Below are 16004 nucleotides of genomic sequence, written 5' to 3' on the forward strand. Positions count from 1 at the left end.
AAAGACATGTTTGATCTCAATTATTAGGTTCACTAACAAATTATTTATAGCATTGCATATTTTTGAAGTTTCCTAAAAGGGACATCGTGGAAATCCTGAAATAAATTCACATTTCCTGTGGTAGTGATGTTTTTGAAATTGAGTAGAGACACTGATTAATAATAGTAATAATGAACAATGATTGCATGATTATACATATAGCTAGGTAACTTATTAAGGGCTAATATTTATCTGTGTGACAGGCATTGTGGTGAATGTTCTGCCCATCATTTACGGTTCTGGCAGAAACAAAAGTGGTTCTATCAAAAGGGTTTGCCTGAAGATAATGTCATGAAAGGATGTTTATACAGACTCAAGACAGGGACTGTGTATGATGCTGCCAAGTGTATCTCGAGACAGATGCTACTAACCAGCCTGAGCACAATCACTAGACCCTGAGCAAGGTGGTAAAAGAAATAACACTGATGAGGGGTGCAGCTAAAAGAGAAAAAACATTGTCAGAAAATAGTAGGGCCAGGGGTTGTTCTTCCTCAGCTTTTTATGTTTTTTTCATGTAGTTTTTAGAACCCACTCAAGGGCTCTGTAGTGCTTCTCTGTAGAGTGGAGTGAACAGGTATGAGTAATGGCGACAGGGATGGATCAGAGTAAAGCTAGTCTTCCATATCTACAGGATCCTATGGCATTGATGCAAAATTTTCCAGAAAAAAAAAACTATACTTGTACTCAACTAGTAAAAACCTTTTTTTTCTTATCATTATTCCATAAAAAGAGTTCAGCATAACATTATTTATGTAGCACTTGCATTTTATTAAATATTATAAGTAATTTAGAGACAGCTTAAATTGTACTGGAAAATAAAGAAAGACACCTGAACAAAGACATGTAAGTAGACCCTCGAACACCCAGTGTCTTGGAAGTGATTCTTCAGGGACACGGAGAGATTATAATATATTTCTCACAGTGTCTAACTTATTCACCACAAAGCTCATATACATTTTGCTCACTTGGAAGGAGAAACCAGAATATTTGAAAGAATATTCATTTTTTGACATGAGTGGAGAACAAAAAAGTTCTAACTTTTTCTGGATGAAAAAGAAAAAAAATACTATTTATTTTGAACAAATGATGCAAAAAGGATTTGTTTCAAACACCTAAAGAAATTATAAATGATTTTTATCTTGAAATCATTTACATATAGGGTCAGAGCATCCAAGTACTTGACATCGTATGAGTAAGAAGCTGTAGGAGGTAAAACAACTCTCTTGTCCAGACCTGTGTAGGAGGAAATAAAAGTGGGCAGTCATTAAAATTGAAAACCATGGGATAAAAACTGAGGGATGTAGAAGTTCAATCTGGTGGTTTCATTTTTCAGAGCACTGTAGTATTACAACCCAGCCTTCAGCATGTTGGTGTACCTTACATGGTTGATGGCAAAGATATCCTTAATCCTTGGGAAAATGCAATTATATTTCTCATTGTTGCTATGTGGGTTTTTAAAAATACATTTTACATCACTTGAGGCAGAAAGAATGAACTGGATTGGTGTGTAAAATAAAAGAGATTGTTTTAAAAATGTGGACTACTGAGAACTCAAGAACAATGGCAATGGGTTTTTGATCCTACTGCACGCACTGGCTTTGTGGGAGCCTAGGCAGTTTGGATGCTCACCTTACTAGACCTGGATGGAGGTGGGGGTTCCTTGGACTTCCCACAGGACAGGGAACCCTGATTGCTTTTCGGGCTGAGTGGGGGGGGGGACTTAATTGGGGGAGGGGGAGGGAAATGGGAGGCGGTGGCGGGGAAGAGACAGAAATCTTTAATAAATAAATAAATTAAAAAAATGAAATAAAAAGAAAAATTACCTTTTATACATGAAGTAACAAACTCAAATTAACTCATTTATGAAAAGTCACAACATTAATGAGTGATAAAGTGGTCATTAAAATGCAAATCTAAGAATTCTGTCTCATGAGCTAAGAGCAGCTTATTGCCAGAGAGGTGTGGGGATAAATTTTCACATGAAACGACATGAAATTAATATATCTTCCCTAAGTGATTTTCCTCACTCAGTTCTCCAATCAAATCTCAAACGAATTATAGCATGACCACACCCATATATTGCAGGAATTTCTTTCATTTTTTATTTTGTTTGACTTATTGTACTGGGTTCATGTTTCCCAAATACAAATGCTACTAAATCTAAATGCTTTTCCTCAGCATCTTAATTTTTCTGGTACATAACCAGTTAAATAAGCCTGCTTCGTGCTTCTGTACATAATCATTTCCCAACACTTCTGACAGTTGCCCCTAGAGATGAACTGCTTGGCTTTTTATTCAACTAACAGTAAGTTGACATTTAACAATCTGAGTTTATAGGTTTCCTGGTATATATTGGACTGTTTGCTTTGGATAGATTTTCTAAGCATTCAAAATTGGATTTCTCCAAGGACAGGTATATCTGTGTAAGTAGAGGAATTAATCACATCATCTCACTTCATTCTTTTCTCAGAAACTTGGTTTGTTGAAATTGTGGAAAACTGTCAGGTATTCCTAGGCCAATGTGTTCTGACTGTACCAAATGAAAACCATGACTGTTGGAATGCACTTATTTGCTGTTTTATCTTTTCATTTCATGCAGATATCTCTATATTGTGTGTGTATCAGTGTTCATTTTTAAGATAGCAATCAAGACATTGTCACCCAACCACAAAATCAAAGAGACATTTCCTATACAATTTCCCTATACATTATGAAGCATTTGAACATATTTCAGACTTCACTGGTAACATAATTTACTTAATTTGAAGAGCTGTAAGTTAATTATTTGATATTTCAGTGGGAACATACCTAGGTACAGTTAAATGAAGACCTTTAAAAAGAGGAAGTTTTGGTGCTTCAATTATTACAATAATACTTTTGATACAAATCTTTTACTTTTAGTATCCACGTCAGTTATGTTAATGTAAGAAATTAGTTGGAACCAAAGGCAAAAGGTGCTTTTCTTTTCTGCATATGAACATTATTGTTACTATTACTAATTGCTATTATTTATATTTTGTGTAACTGTGTTTCCGTGCCAGTGATTATCACACCATGTCTGACTTTATTGACCCCACTCAAATGGAGAATACTAACTCAATTTTCTTCAGTTACAAATCCCTAGAAAAAATAATCACTTTGTCCAACCAGATATAAAAATTTATCCTTGCTTTAGCCATCTTTTGCTAAGTGAACTAGGTCTCCTAAAAGTTCATGGCTTCTAAGGACAGCTTGCTAGAGATAGTGGTAGTATTTCCTCCTAAAGCATGGACACACCCAGCCAATTCCAACACATTTCTGCTTCCACAATCTATAGAACGCCTCTTTTCCTGAGTGTTATTACTCTGATATATCTTCCTTGTTGTATTATTGTGAGGCAACTTATACTTAACACCAGTCCTACATTTCTTAAATCCTTAATATAGCCAAGATGGCTAATAGCCTGCTTTCAATCATAGTGGGGATTCTCCTCTACCTCAGAGATTTTTCTAAGGAACTCTGCAGGTAAAGTCCTTTCTGGTGTATAAGCCCATCAAATCTGAACTGTATTATTATTTATATGCTAGAATTCCTCACCCTAGCAAAAGAATCACTTATAATATTTCAACTGAATTTTTAACTCCATAAAGATTTTAGAAGTGAAAGAAAAGGAGAATGCTCTTTTTCTACCAGAAGAAGGAATAAGCAGAGAAATGTCTACATTTATAGTATGAGATATCTTTAGAAAATCTCTTCCCAATTCTTCAGTCAAAAGCATTTTAACTTTTTCTGTCCAGTGAGATCATCACAGTAAAGAGACCTTTATAAGTTCACAACCTTTTTCCGGCAAAGAGAGGGGAAAATAGACATTAGAATAGAGAGAAATTGCATTTAGAAAACAGAAAAAAATCAAGCTCATAAAAAGCAAACTTCTTGCTTTATAGCATATTAGCCATAATAAAATTTATTTATTATAACTTTCATGTCTGGTTCCTACTTAGGTTTTTGAGAGAGTGACAATGTAAAGTACTGATGGGAAAATTTCATATGACAAGCTTCCCTTGGTTTTCAGAGTTTGAGATTAAGTAACTTCCTCTTTTTATAATGCTTTTAAAATATTGACTTCAGTGGCTGTCAAATCAGCCTGCCAAGATCGTTGTAACAAGTGAGCAAGTTCATTGTATGGCAACTCTAGCAGTCAGCCTTCCCAAGGATAGCATGCAGATCTCTCAGAGCCTGCTTTTCTGCTTGAGGAATTTATCTGTTCGTCTATCCATGTACTTAGGCAGACGATGCAGACTTCCTTTTTACCATAACCAACAGTGTATCAGTCTAAATTTGTACCTGAGGCATGGATTTCCATGAAGGCAGACACTCACTTTACTCTGGTTTGATGTAGAGTCAAGGATATATTCTGTGATTTATCTGAAAATCACAGCTTTGGTTGTCAGCAGATAACAACCTGTGTGACTGGTCAGAAATTGAAGACTTTACCTGTGTACAATTCATAGCAGACAGTGCATCAGACCAGAACAACAAAGTAACAGAAGATGACTGACAACAGTTGGCTACCAATTGGCAAATGAAATACTATTCATCTGGCTATGGCCTCTCTGTAATCAGCAATAATATTTATTTTGCTTAATTTAACATTAATTACTTTAATATTAATTTATTTAATTTTGACATTAATAATATTAGGTAAATATTTATGGAAATGTAGAGAAATGGAGAGAAGAATGGATAGATAGAAAGATAGATGTTGAAGGAATGTATAGATGAATTGTTTCAGGGATATACGAGCTAGAAGAGCTTCTTTCTGATCTTTCTTGAATGATAGAAAATGTTAGGATTGTATTAATTCACTGGTTATAGATAATATACAATCCAGCCATTGTGATACACTTTGCTTCTGGTGCCTTCTCTCCTTACTCAGAGGTGTGTTAGCATGGGGTTTCCTTCTGCTCTTTGTGTTAATTTAATATTGCACAGGGGTTGACTTTTCCTCTTCATCATGCAAGATGTGTTTCTTTTTTAAAATAATAAACAAAAAAGGAGGTCACTTGTCACTGAGTTCACTGATGAGTTTGTCCCGATGTCAAAGTAATAAGAAATTAATTTCAGTACTTAGTAAGTGTCCGCTCTGATATGTTTTGTCATAGCATGGGTCAGAGTATGACAGAAGTATGATGACTAACTTACTCCACAGCCTCATGAATCTATGACCATACCTCTCTACATACCTCAACTAGCTTCATATTTCCGGAGTATTTTTGAAAATAACTTTTACCATTGCTCAAGGATAAGACACAAGGTAACTAGTGAGAGGAAATTAAAAAAAAAATGGGTCACAGAACAGTATTATCAACCTCAAAACACAACCAGTACTATTTCTATGCTTCTTAAAATAATTTAAAGATTTTTAAATTTTAAATCTCATTCTGAAATACCTTATATTTTCTAGCTTCACAAACAGATATACTAGTGATTTCTATAATATTTTTGTAAATAGCCTTTTGTGGAAAAGCTGTTATCCTGTGAAATAGAGAAGGATAGAAAAATAGAGACTACACATACGGATTTGTTAGTATATTAAAATTATAGTTGTGATATGTCATTTAATATTCCTATTACATTCATAAATTTTCAAAAAAATACCCAAGACAGTTTTGTACAGATGAGTGAACTTTTCAATTTTTTCAACAAACATGCAATAATAATAATAATTGTCTTCCTTCTCTTTCTATGATGTAACTGCTCAACAACATGGGAGACACTGCCTCAAAGAATGATGGAGTTGTTGTCTAATAAAACCTGTCAGCATTGGGTCCAGTCACTGACAGGGAAGTCTACAAGGGTTGTTGTGAGAGGAATGATTATTTATAGACTATGAATCAATGATAATGTCAGTATCTCTAGCTTCTTAATTTTCTAAATGTAATTCACATTCTTGATTTCATTTTAGTACTGATAGAATTTTGTTTGGATTGCTTCCCACACAAGCACGGCTGTATTTATTTTAGTATTGCCTTTTCCATTGTCCCTACATTCACCTAAACTGATCTTCAGTTAATCGTAATTTTTGTTAGTGACTGACCAGGGAGCTTAAAGTCCTATCTGCCACCTGCTTATGACTTCATGTCAGAGATGGATGTTAATCGATTTATCAAGCAAAGTGTACAAAAAAAGCGATACAGAGAAGCAACAGGTGTAAAGGCTCACTTGCTGTGATGTGCATTTACAGAAAGATGTCATGGATCAAACGAAAGTTGTGAGCATCAGCAGGACATGACTTTCAAAGGGCAAATTCTGAAAAGGCTCATATAGGGTTGTCTGTTAAAGGAAGTCATATTTACTGACAAAACAGATATTTGGGAATTTAAAAGTGGCATTATTAACTTTATGATTAGGAATAAGTGAGAAATTTTTAAATAGAAGATTCATGATTATCCTATACAAGTTTTAAGCAAGAATTATATAAGCTACTATACATGTTTCAAGCAAAAGTTCTATAGGTTCTTATTACTCTTGATTAGAATAAGTAATACTTTATAATTCTAATTAGAATTATATAGTATAATTATATAGTATAATTATATACTATATATAATTCTAATTAGAATTATAATTCTAAAGTAATATTTACCACTCTAATTATTATTTCATTTTTTCAAAATGAATAGAAATGAGTGGCTTATAAGGTTTTGTTGTGCTTTGAGAATCGCATACATATATTTTGATAATAATCAGCCACTTCCCCATCTCCTTTAAGATTCTCTACTCCATTCCCAATCCACCCAACACTGTCTTTCCTCTCTTTCTATTGTGAACCTACCAAGTCCAATTTGTACTGCCCATACACTCTTGGGTTTTTAGTTATCCACTTGAACCGGGTCATCCTACCAAGGGCCACTGCCTTAAATAAACTGGCCTTCCATCTTCCAGAAGCCATCAACTACCAGTAATTCCGGAGTCATGTTTGCATTAAAACAAGAACACTCCATTTTATTTTTCTTAGTTTTATGAAAATTTCTAGACAGTATTTGAGAAGTGAATTATATTTCTGGTTAATCTGTTCATAGATAAAAATAGTAAGGTAAATTCATAACATATTTGATTTTTAGTATCTATTAGTACCCTCAGTTACAGAAGTGAATTGGAATCTGAAGTTATGATATAATAAGAGATTCATGTCAGTGCATGCAATTTATATACATAAATAATTCCATGCTTTCAGACATATTTGTCTTCAATAATTAATTTGTGTATAAATGTATTTTAAAAAGTTGAGATCTTTCTATCTTTTCTATATAACTCAGGCTGGCATTGAAGTCATCTTGTATCTCATTTTGGTATCAAACTCAGAAGAATCCTTCTTCCATCACTTTCTTAGTGCTATGATTGGAGACTTGGGCCACTCATCCCAGTTAACATATTTCCATTTTACGTACAGCAGTAATTCCAATAAGGAATACTAATCCTCTTCTGATATAGAACTTAGGATGTTATAATGACAATTATCACAGAGCCTCAGAATAAAGGTAGTTCCAGTATTTATCACTATTTATAATTGTGTGTGTGAGAGAGAGACAGAGACAGAGAAGGAGAGACAGAGGGAGATGCTATTGAGATAATAGAGACAGGTAGAGATGATAATCCTAAGGTTATTTTACATTTAAATGAGCATCTCACATGTTGGTAGAAAAATGGTCAACAGTAAAGCTCACTCCCAGCACTAACTGTATAATACCTACCTTGATGAACTGACTATGGTCTCTGGTAATATAGTGATAAAAGGTTTTCATAGAATTTCTTCTTTCTTCATCTTCAGTGGAAGCATTTAGTCCACTTCTATCAGTTGCTATTTTTCTAAAGATGTGGTATGTCAAATTAAAGATTAGTTTTTTCATCATAAATAGAAATTTAATTTATACATGCATAAGATATCCATAATTTTCTATATTTTATTGTTTAACATTTAAATATATATTTCAATTAAAGCACAATTGCACGCACCACTTTCTTCTTTCCCTTTCTTTCTTCAAAACCATCAAATGCCCCCAACTCCCTTTCAAACTGATGACCACAATTTTAGAAAATATACTGAGAACTCAAGAACAATCGCAGTGGGTTTTTGATCCTACTGCACGTACTGGCTTTGTGGGAGCCTAGGCAGTTTGGATGCTCACCTTAGGAGACCTGGATAGAGGTAGGCAGTCCTTGGGCTTCCCACAGGTCAGGGAACCTGATTGCTCTTCAAGCAGATGAGGGAGGGGGACTTGATCGGGGGAGGGGGAGGGAAATGGGAAGTGGTTGCGGGGAGGAGGCAGAAATCCTTAATAAATAAATAAATTTAAAAAAAAAGAAGGCTCTTACACTCATATGGGGAAATATGGTCATTTCTATGCCATACTTTCTTCCTCCACTCCCTCAAGATCCTTGCATATGTCTCTCTCCCAACTTTATGTTCTCATTTTTTTTCTGTCATTTAATAACCCACTAAGTCTAGGCAGTAATGTCAATACAGTCATACTGTTATATTCCAGAGTATGGGGAACCTACCAGAGAAAAATTCTCAAGAAAGAATGACACTTTTCTCTTAGCAGCTACCAACTCCTAATCCCTCCTCAGTGAGGAGTAGAGCCTCCAACTCTACCTATGCTGAAATTTGGCTGTCTTGTCCTTGCCTATGCCTGATAGAGGTCACCATAGAAGCTGGGAGTTAATGAGTGCATGAGCAATACAATGTCCATAAGGAAGTTTCCCAGCATTCCTCCAATGCTCTGGTTCTTATGTCCTATCTACCTCCTCCACTCTGATATTTCTTGAACCTGAAGAGAAAGGGTCCCACTCAGGACTGAGTACTCTTAGACACTTTCTGCTGTCACTGGGATTCGACAAATGTAGCTGACAATTTTTTTTTAAATATTGAACACACTTATCAGAATAAAATATTTTTGTGATATGTATTTCCTTGTATATTTCAACAAAATTTATTTTCTGTAATCTGAGTTTTGGATATGTGTGAGATAGGATAGTAATATATTTTCTTAAAACTTTTTCTGGCAGGGGAGCAGAGAAAAATGTACAGCTCAATACAAATCAATGAAACAATAAAAAATAAAAATATTTTACCAACTTTAGATAATGTGGCTTTTTGGGCTCAACATAAGTTGAGAAAGGCATCCACTTCTATTTTCCACAGTAGTCTGTGTGATGTAGTTAATTTTTTTCATTTCCTCTGTGATAGATTTTGTTAGTGAAAAATTCTGAGTCTACTGTTTCCTGCAAAGATTTGTCACTTATTCTTTCTTCATAAATATATTACTATTTATATTTTCCAGTTCTTCTATTGTCAGTTTTGATAGTTTTCGTAGCTGTTACTTCTATTTCACATTTCTGTTATATCTGTCTTTATCATTTTGTGTTCTAACCTTAAGTTGTTTTTAATTTTTATATTAGAATTTGCAAGCAGTATATGGAAATGAGGGTAGAGTATCATTTATTCTTCCATGTAGCCATTTTTGTTTCTGATATTAACAGCTAGCATTTTCTTTTTTTATAATTCCCAAAAGGATTTATATCAGTATTGTTATTTTAATGAGCAGTTTGCCTTATTAATTTTCTCTGTTTTGTTTTATTTTTTAAACATGTTTTTAATTTTTTTCTCCTACCTTTCATTCCCACTGTAGGCTCCCCTCCTTCTACTCATCCCAGTTACTCCCCCAACTTTTCTTTCAAAAAACAAACAACCAACAGAAAATAGAAAACCTGAGGGCCTCCCAGAGATGTCAACCAAGTATGACTTAATAAATTACAATAAGACTAGGTATAAACATTAATATCTGGGTTAGAAGAGGCAATCCAATGTCATTGTTGTTGCTGCATTTTAAAATATATTTGCTTGATTATTGCTATTTATTTTGATAATTTGTACTATTTTGTCTAGTTTCTCTGGGTAGAAGATTTGAATATCAGCTTGAACTCTTTATTCTTTTTTTCAGTTATTGCTATTTAAAGATTTAAACTTTATTTAATAAAACTATTCCTAAAATATTGTAAATGTCATCAGATTATATCACAACTTTGATAAATTTTATTTTATTACTTAAATTATATTTAATTTATTTTTGAATCTCTTTGGTGGTAGATATCATCTAAGATGTATAAATTTATGTTTTATATGCACTAGAGTTTTGCTTGTGTGCATGTAAGTGCCCTATGCTTTGCCTTGTAGAAGGCATAAGACCACAAAGACATATTGCTAAGGATGGCTGGAAGCATCCCATAAGATGTTGGGAACCAAACCAGGGTCCTTACTAAAAACAGGAAGTGCTCTTATCCTCTTAGCCTTCTCACCATATAAATAATTTAGCAGTGAAAAGTTAAATTTTTAAATACATGAAGAGATTTTCTTATTATGTTTTTATGGTTTAAGATTTTAAAGTTGTTTTTAGAAAATTTGTTGAATAAGATAACAACTTCTGACATAGACTAAGAAGGATTTTATGCCCAGCATATGATCTAGCTTCTAAAATTTCCTGTGCTCCTGATAATTGCATACATTATAGAGCTGTTGATTGCACAGTTTCATCTGTCAATTATATTAAGAAAATTGTTTTTTCTCTCATTTATGCATAGTTCGTATAATGAATTTTATAACATATATTTAAAATTTAATATATATTATAGTATATAATATATTTACCTAATAAATAAATCTAAATAGTTATATATTCTCTATATATTTATATACAGAACATATATGCTTATATTGATCAATTTGTCTGCTTCTCCAATTAGTTATTAAATAGGAAGATATGGTACTATCACTCATATTAGGCCTTTGTTTAGTTTCCCCCTTTCTTAATTTTAAAGTCATATGTTTAAATGGTCTAGTATATGTTAGATTGTTATATTCTACCCACTAAATAATTATATTGCTTTACCTTATTAGCCAGTTGCTGTTCTTTCAATACATTTCCTATCATCTTATGTTTAAACATTACAACTATAAATAGATGCCCTCTAATATTGATACATACATGCCCTCTTTTGCTCATGTTTTCTATTTTACGTTTTCCATCCTCCTAGGTTTTCAATGTAAAATTAATGTTTCATAAAGAATGTATAATTGGACATTATTTTTATTCACTCACACAATTTTCTGTGCACAGGGACTACTTAATATTTTACCATTTAATATAATGGCTGATTTAATTGTTTTATGAGTATAATAATTTTCCTTTGCCATTGCCCTTTTTAAATATAAAATTTTTATTTGTACTGTGAGAATTTCAGATATGTATAAAATGTTTTTTAATCATTTTTGTCTCTGATTTCTCCCTCTAAATTCTCCACCTCTTTTCCAACTTCAAGTCCTTGTTTTTTGTTTCTTTATCCCTTCCTTTTTTCCTCTTGAGAAAGAATTTCTCTTTGTAGCCCTAGCTATTCTGGAACTAAGTCTGTAGACCAGGCTGAAATTGGCCTCAGAGAGAGGTCTTCCTTCACTTTTCTCCTGAGTGTGCTAGATCAATGGCATGAACTGCCTCTTCTTGGCTAATTGCTATTATTATTATTTTACTTAACTCACTCTAAGTAGTGATGTACTGATACACTTAAATGTGTGGATGTGAGACAATCATTGGAAATATGATCAGCTTGATAGAGACTACAGTTCTAAGAACTGATTTTTTTTTGTCTTCTATCAGCCACAAATTCTTAATAACCCTTCAGGTTGTGATAGGAGGCTGTGTCCTTTCCCTATTTATACCTACATGATGACTACCCTGAACCCTACAGGTTTTGCATTGGTAATCCCACTTGTTGTGTCTTCTGTTCTGTCCAGGAGACACTGTTTGTCCTCAGTACTCCATAACTTCTGCCTCCTACTATCTTTCTGCATCTTCTCTCAGGATGACCCCTGAGCCTTTGTTCAAGCATATGATAAACATGCACCCTTAATGGTATCACTTGCTTTCTGTACTTTGACCAGTTGTAGCTGCCATATACTGCACAAAGATTCTGTTGCTGCATGGATTTGTGGAAATAGAGATAAGTATTGAGAAAAGAATTGAGACTATGTCATTAGCAAAATTATAATAATAGCTTCTCACATAGGGAATATGAGCTCATTAGTCACAGATTCTCCACCAGATTTGCTGCAACTGACATGAGTTTTCTTTTGTGGTGCAGGCTAAGATTCAATTAGAAAATTATTAGTTACCCCTATAACATATGTGCCATTATTTTTCCCTGAACATATCTTTCTTGCATGGTCATTATTAGGGTTCTAAGTATTCACAGATGGGTAAGGCTGTCAATTATTGTTTTGTCCCTACCAGCAGCTACAGCAAGCACCATCTTATACCATGAAATCTAGTCAGCAAGGAGGAAGCTTGCAATTCAGTATCACCTTGAATTTTTATACTCCTGTGACCAGTGTGTGGTAGATTCAGAAACAAGGTTTTGCCACCAGGTTATAGGCAGCAAGGAATAATGGCAACAGCTTGTGATGTTTGAGCGCCTTTATGACCCTCATGGCCAACAACTCAATATAGAGAGATACCCCATAGCTGGTATTATTCTTCCGAGTTAGTGATCGGTGGCTTCTGAGTGGAGCTTTCCCACTCTTCTAATCTGTACTTTTTCCTTGAAGTGCTTCACTTCTCTCTTATTGCTTCTTCTCTTTTTTACATTTATGTTTCCTTTTAGCTTTCTATGGACTTTTCTATAAAAGTCCAGCTCTATACCTAACTGTAACATCCCTTATTTTAATTAACTTCAGTGGCATGGACTGAGTCTTCATCTACTTCAGAATATATATATATATATATATATATATATATATATATATATATATATAGAGAGAGAGAGAGAGAGAGAGAGAGAGAGAGAGTCTGTAAGAGCCCTCTTTACTCTTTACATCATATAAGCTTTGGGAGTCTTGTCCTGAACAGCATATTAATACCAAGGTCTCCTCAGAAATTTATGAAATACTAATACTCTGTCCTTTTATTGTCTTGTTCTGAATATTCCAGATCTCACCAATCAGTTGTAGCCCAGAACTATGCTTAAATTCTGGCTCTCTGAAGTATGGTCATAAAACTGTACCCAGCAGAGCTCTGGAGAACATGGAACTTGCCTTATGAGCAGCCCTTCTCTCAGCCACCATCATCCTCTGTTCCCTGATATCCACTGCCTACAATAGCCTGTTTCTCCCTTCAAATCCTACTGTTTTATATAGTCAAAAAACAAGTCAGTCACAAAATTTTCAAATATGTCCACAGTTCTAATTCTAATTTGAATGTCGTATTTTGAGAAGAAGAAGACTGCTAAGGATAGCCAGAATAACCGTGAGTGGTACAGAACTATTTTTATAAGTATTTATAAATGCAAGATGTTTGTCTGCAGGGACAGATTACAAAGGCACACTATTTCCAACAGGCTTTCCTTGTGCCTTAAGTTTTCATAGATTCCCATAACTGAAAATGACATTATCATTAGAATAACTTGAGCTTGACAGAGCACAGTTTGACTCACTTCTGCATCATTTCAGTTATTTAATTTTAGACTTTAATTTTATTCATAAATGTGAAATATGCATAAATAACACAAACATCATATCTTCTTTTGAATACTTTTGTGAGGTATCCGTTTAAATCCTAGACTAGTCTAAGAACTCAATAGGCACCATCTCTCATCAGTACTATCAGAAGCAAAATTGCCATTTTGTGCCCTCATCATTAAGATATTCTTTATAGGTTTTGCCTTTAGCAGATACTTATACTTCTAAAGATATATTATTACAAGCTTTACAGTAAGTCCCTTGAGAAGAGTTAGAATGCATAGTCTACTGATTAAGTGCATAAATGATTGCCACATATCCAAAATCCAAGTCTATAAGTCACGTAATATGGTGTTCATAGACTAAATCTCTCTTTTATCGAGGAATGAAATATTTTGAAGTATTTTAAAAATATAAATGCATGGTACCATTGGGGCATGATTTTTTTAGTTATTTCTTAAAATCATGTTTGGAAACCAATTCATGTCTGAATTTGACCTACAGATCAGTTTAAATGAAGAGTAGGCTAGTGAAAACTTTCTTGTTTTCCCCTGATGATCTGCCTTCAAAATGATTCTGTATGAAATATAAGGAAAAAAAAACTGAGCTGGGCTCATCCATTAAAATAAAAATCCTAACTTTACCAACAGATAATGAAATTCTATTTCCAGATTTCTGGGTGAATAATTCATTGTTGTACTCAACAGCCAAAATAGTGACAAGTTAAATTGTTTTTCATCACGGACAGCAAAGGAGAGCATGCCCATACATATCTATCACATTGGTCCACTGGGAAATGGAGGGGCAGACATCAGGAGTCTTTATGAGCCCTGATAGTTCCTGTATAAAATTCTGTTCACTTACATATTGAAATAGAAATTCTTGGAACAGCTCTTTTATCTTGTCAGGTCCTTTCAGAGGACTTACGGATCACACCAGCACAATGTGAGCAATATTTGCAAGGAATTGCTAAGTAATGAAAATTTACCCTGCAGTGCCAACCTGAAATGATAGTATCCTGTCAGCACAATTCCCATCAGATGTTCTTGAGATAAAGAATTTGGGCTTTTCACTTCATTTAATGAAAACTCTGCGTAATCAATCTTATAGTATAATAGAACTTCTGTACTGTGCAAGTAAATTATGGATAGAGTGATATGCTCCGGACATGACCTACATGTTATATTCAAAAGCAAAATTAATCACGGTATTCAACTTTGAACCAAATTTTCCTCTTTGGCTGCAAATTCAAGAAATGGGTTTAATCAAGTGCTGAAGACATAAATGCCTGAAGAGCTCGGTGTATTGTATTCCAAATGTGTTCAATTTTTTGTTTTAAACTAAGAGAGGAAAAGTGGAGTGGTTAGATTTTTGTTTAATGAGGAAATACTATTTTGTTTTATGTGTGCTAGTGTTTTGCCTACCTGTATGTCTATGGCACACATGAGTGCATTGCCCACAGAACCCAAAAGAGGGCATTGAATCCCCTGGAATTGGAGATATAGATAGCTGTGAGCACCCAGCAAGTGGTACTGGGAATCAAACCCAGAATTATTTGTGTGAAATGTCAAGAATCTTAACCACTGAGCTATTCCTCCAGCTTCAGAAGACTGACATTTTTGTTATATACTTTTGGTTGGTATGATGATCTTTGAAACTTAAAGAAATAAGTATCCTAACACGAGTTTATACATTTATTTCTTTTGTGGTTATGCAAGATTTATATAAGTTTTATTACCTTGGTCTCCATTATCATATAAAAATGGAACCTAGTATGCCAGCAAAGTTACTTTGAGATACCAGTAAAGTAATTATTAAGCAATGGTGTGTTGTGTTTATTCAACAGAAAGTATTGCTGTTGCTGTTGGTGGGCAATGTAGATGTGCCGATTTTGCACACGATATTTAATATTCTGGTTTTTTAATCTTCCACATGGAAAATTGTACCTATCTCTGTAGTATTGTGGAAGTTAAATGGTTGTAGACAGCAAGAGGAATGAAATACTTGTCTCATTACAATTGTCCTTTTCGTTTTACCTGAATTGAAAATTGAGACAGTGTGGGAAACAGCAGTTCTCAAGCTTTCTTGCCAGGACTTCAGTATGAGTTCTGAAGCCACTAACCTTGTTGTGCTTCCATTTGTAAGTTTTATAGTTTGCCACTAGCTTCTGCCAAACAAGGTGCTTTGGAGAATTAAATAGCATGATCCCATGTGTTCGGGACACATTCTGAAAACATAATAAAGTCACAACAAATGCTTTGAATTTCTGGTCTGTGGCTAAATTTTTTAAAGGAGATAAAATTATAATAATTTGTATAAGACTCATATTTACAGTTGCAAAAAAGTACCAGGTGCTAAATGATATATCCTCTGAAGATAGAATGTATTCCAATAGCCTTATTGGGGAATGTCATGTTAC

Source organism: Microtus oregoni, unplaced genomic scaffold, assembly GCF_018167655.1.
Source record: "Microtus oregoni isolate MIOR12 unplaced genomic scaffold, Mior012 000002F_ref0000024, whole genome shotgun sequence".
Classification (NCBI taxonomy): domain Eukaryota; kingdom Metazoa; phylum Chordata; class Mammalia; order Rodentia; family Cricetidae; genus Microtus; species Microtus oregoni.